We start from the raw sequence: 3,432 nt of genomic DNA, 5'->3' as shown, positions 1-3,432 counted from the left end.
TACTGGTTATTATTATTATTATTATTATTATTATTATTTTAGCACAGGATCTTCAGGGTCTCACTATGTAGATTGGACTCATAGTGATCTGCCTGTGTTCAGCCTCCCAAGGGCTGGGATTACAGGAAAGCATCACCATACCCAGTCTCAATCACCATCTCAGCGCATCTTGGAGACAAGGCCAGCATGGTACACCAGGGATCGAACCCCGACTGCTGAGTCCACCTAAGCATGTGCTTTAATCCACTATTTGGCCGGCCCTCAATTTTTACTTTATTTTATTTTATTTTATTTATTTATTTTTTTGTACCAGGGATTGAACTCAGGCCCTTGCGCTTGCCAGGGAAGCGCTTATTCTACTGACCGAGCTCCCCAGACTCCTTTTTTTTTTAAGACAGGGTTTCACCATGTAGTTCAGGCTGGCTTTGAGCTCACTTGGTAGCCTAAGCTGGTCTTGAACTCCAAAGGATCTTTTTGCCTCAGCCTCCTGCATGCTGGGATTACAGGTGTGTACTGCCACACCCGGCTACTCTCTACTTTTCTATTTGAATTTTTTCAAGTAAAAGAAGAAAAAAAGTGTCTTAAAGGCACTTTAGAATATATATGTGGAAGTGCCTTCTTTCAAGTATTTACTATGTACGTGCCAGATACCATCTAGAATATTATCTCATTTAACAATCACAAAAAGCTGGGGATGGTGGCCAACACCTGTAATCTCAGCACTGGGGAGGTTGAGGCAGGAGTGATTAGGGCTAATTCAAGCCCAACCTGCGCTACATAGTGAATTCAAAACCATCCGGCACTATAGAGCAAGACCCTGTCTCAATCCTGGAGCTGGCCAGATAGCTCAGCGGACTAAAGCACCTGCTTAGGCAGAGCACAGTGGCTGGGGGTTCAATCCCCGTGCAGAGAGTATGCGCAGTGGTGTGCACCTATAATCCCAGCACTTGGGAGGCTGTAAACAGATGGATCACTACACGAGTCCTATCTACATAGTGATGTTGTAACCCAAAAATCAAAAACCGGACTCAACTTTAAAGTGTGCACTGAGGTGGGGAGAGACAAGGGGTTTGTTTTGTTTGTTTGTTTTTAATTATTTGTGTGTGTGGCCAGCTCAGCCCACCAGGGGGCGGGGCTGGCTGGCATGTGGTGCTGGGGGATTGAACCGCAGTCCCTGTGCTTTGGCTAAACTTGTTCTAAGTAGGTGCTTTAGATCACTGGGCCATCTCACCAGCCCCAGAGACAAGAGTTTTTAAAGCTGAAAACTGCAAAGAGGGATGAGCGCAAGGGAATGCAGCCCTGGGGTCAGCATCCACTTAGGGGAAACAGGTTACATTCTTTTAACATGCATTTGCAATTTTCAGGAACAAATAATTAATTTTATGGCATGGTGTTGATCACAGGATGTCACAAAAAGATATCGAGATGATTTTCAGAACAGGGAGTTATCCTTAGAACAGAGAGTTATTACCTTAAGATATGGGGCTGATCACAGGAAACTTTGTGTAGAATGCTTTTGACAATCTGTGGCTCAGAACAAAGGAATATTTTGAACATTAACAAAACTGTGTTCAGAGGCCAGACGGATGGCTTGAGCCACAAAGATGAAGTCCACATTGTCAGCTTATGCCAAACAGGTCTTGATAACAAGGCCATGGTGGAAACGTACAGAGGTGTATAATAGAATGGCTATTCTGGTTACAAATGGAGTCACATAGGTTATAACAGAAACGTACAGAGTTGTATGACAAAATAGCTGTACTAGTTACAAAAATGGAGTCGGTTACATAGGTTATAACAACGTTATGACAAGGTTATATACATAAGTTATAAGACCCTGTAGATCCTGTCCTAAACATATATTTTAAAAATAAACAAATAAAGGGCCAGGGAGATGGCTCAGTAGAATAAGCGCTTCCCTGGCAAGCGCAAGAGCCTGAGTTCAATCCCCGGTTCCGCAAAAAATAAATAAATAAATAAATAAACAAACAATTCCTGAAATGTATTCAAAAATTCAATATAATCTCCAGTTCCAGTGGGGGGGGAACCCTCAATTTAGAGCATCCCGGGCTGGCGAGATGGCTCAGTGGTCTAAAGCACCTACTTGGAACAAGCTTGGCAAAGCACAGGGACCGCGGTTCAATCCCCCAGCACCACATGCCAGCCAGCCCTGCCCCTGGTGGGCTGAGCTGGCCACACACACAATAAATAAATAAATAAATAAATAAAATATCTGAGGGAATCTATAGAGCATCCCAAGGGGCCTAGAAAGGCTACTAATTGCTTTCTCTACTAATAACTTCATAACCCATCTTGGAAAATCAGACCAAGTTGGAACTACTGGGCATATGGAAATCACGTGTTGGGACCATTGCCGCCGAACCCTGAACTCTGACCTGCGTCTCCGGGTTTCTCTAGCCCGCAGAGGGCGTTTCCGCCCGCACTGCGCAGACGCGCCCGCGCGCGGCATCCTGGGAGTTGTAGTCCCGCCGCCCTCGCCCTCCCGCTTGCCTGGGCGGTCAGCTAGTGCGTGAAGTAGAAGGGCGGTGCCTAGCTTCTCCACGCGAGATCAGTTAGGAAGCTTTCTTGCCTACTTCACTCGTTAGTTTTAGCTCCATTTCCTTCGCTTTTGTGTGTGCGTTTGCTATGTGCATTTTAGTCCTCCTTGCCAGTTTCTCTTTTTACTAGAATGTGCCCTGGAAGAGTTGTGATTCTGTCTCGTTCCCGCATCCCTCCACCACTGCAAAGTAGGAAGGAGAAGCAGAGAGAAGGAACAGAGAGTAGGCGGGACTGATAGACACCTGTTTATTTCAGCGCTTTATAATTACCGTGCTTGATGCTGTATACTATTCTTGTAATTTGGAATATCTAGCATTTTAGTGTTCTATTCAAATTGCAATTGTTTCCTGGTTCTTTTGTTGTTTGCTATATCAGATGGTATGATTTTATATAGATCTTTAGTGTTGGAAATAATGACTATATGAATATTCACTTAAGATAAATTCCTACAGGTAGAAGAAAGCACAACTGTACCCCATACGTTATTTACCACTGTAGCTCCCTTACCTATTTTCTGTGTTCTTACATGTGATAGGCCACTGAACAAATCACTTTTTCTGCTTGCAATTATCCTATTACCTCTGCCTGAGATACTTTCTCCTCCTCCTCCTCCTCTGACCAGAGGTTCCATTTATGGCTTTTAAGGGATTCGCAGCCTCTCGAAATAGAATGCCTTGAGAGGTTAAGGCGAAAGGATCCCTGCTAGTTCAAGGCCAGTCTAGGCTACATAGTGAGTCCAGTTTGAATTACTTAGGAAGGGGCGCTTGCGGGTTAGCTCGTGAAACCCAGTTAGGCGCAGGGGACTGCAATTCATCCCCACCTCCACTTGCCTGATCAGAACCTCCCTAAGGCAGCCTGAGTCAGCCCCCCCCC

Source organism: Octodon degus, unplaced genomic scaffold (genome assembly GCF_000260255.1).
Source record: "Octodon degus isolate 3935 unplaced genomic scaffold, OctDeg1.0 scaffold00067, whole genome shotgun sequence".
NCBI lineage: Eukaryota > Metazoa > Chordata > Mammalia > Rodentia > Octodontidae > Octodon > Octodon degus.
Note: the sequence above shows the minus strand (reverse complement) of the source record.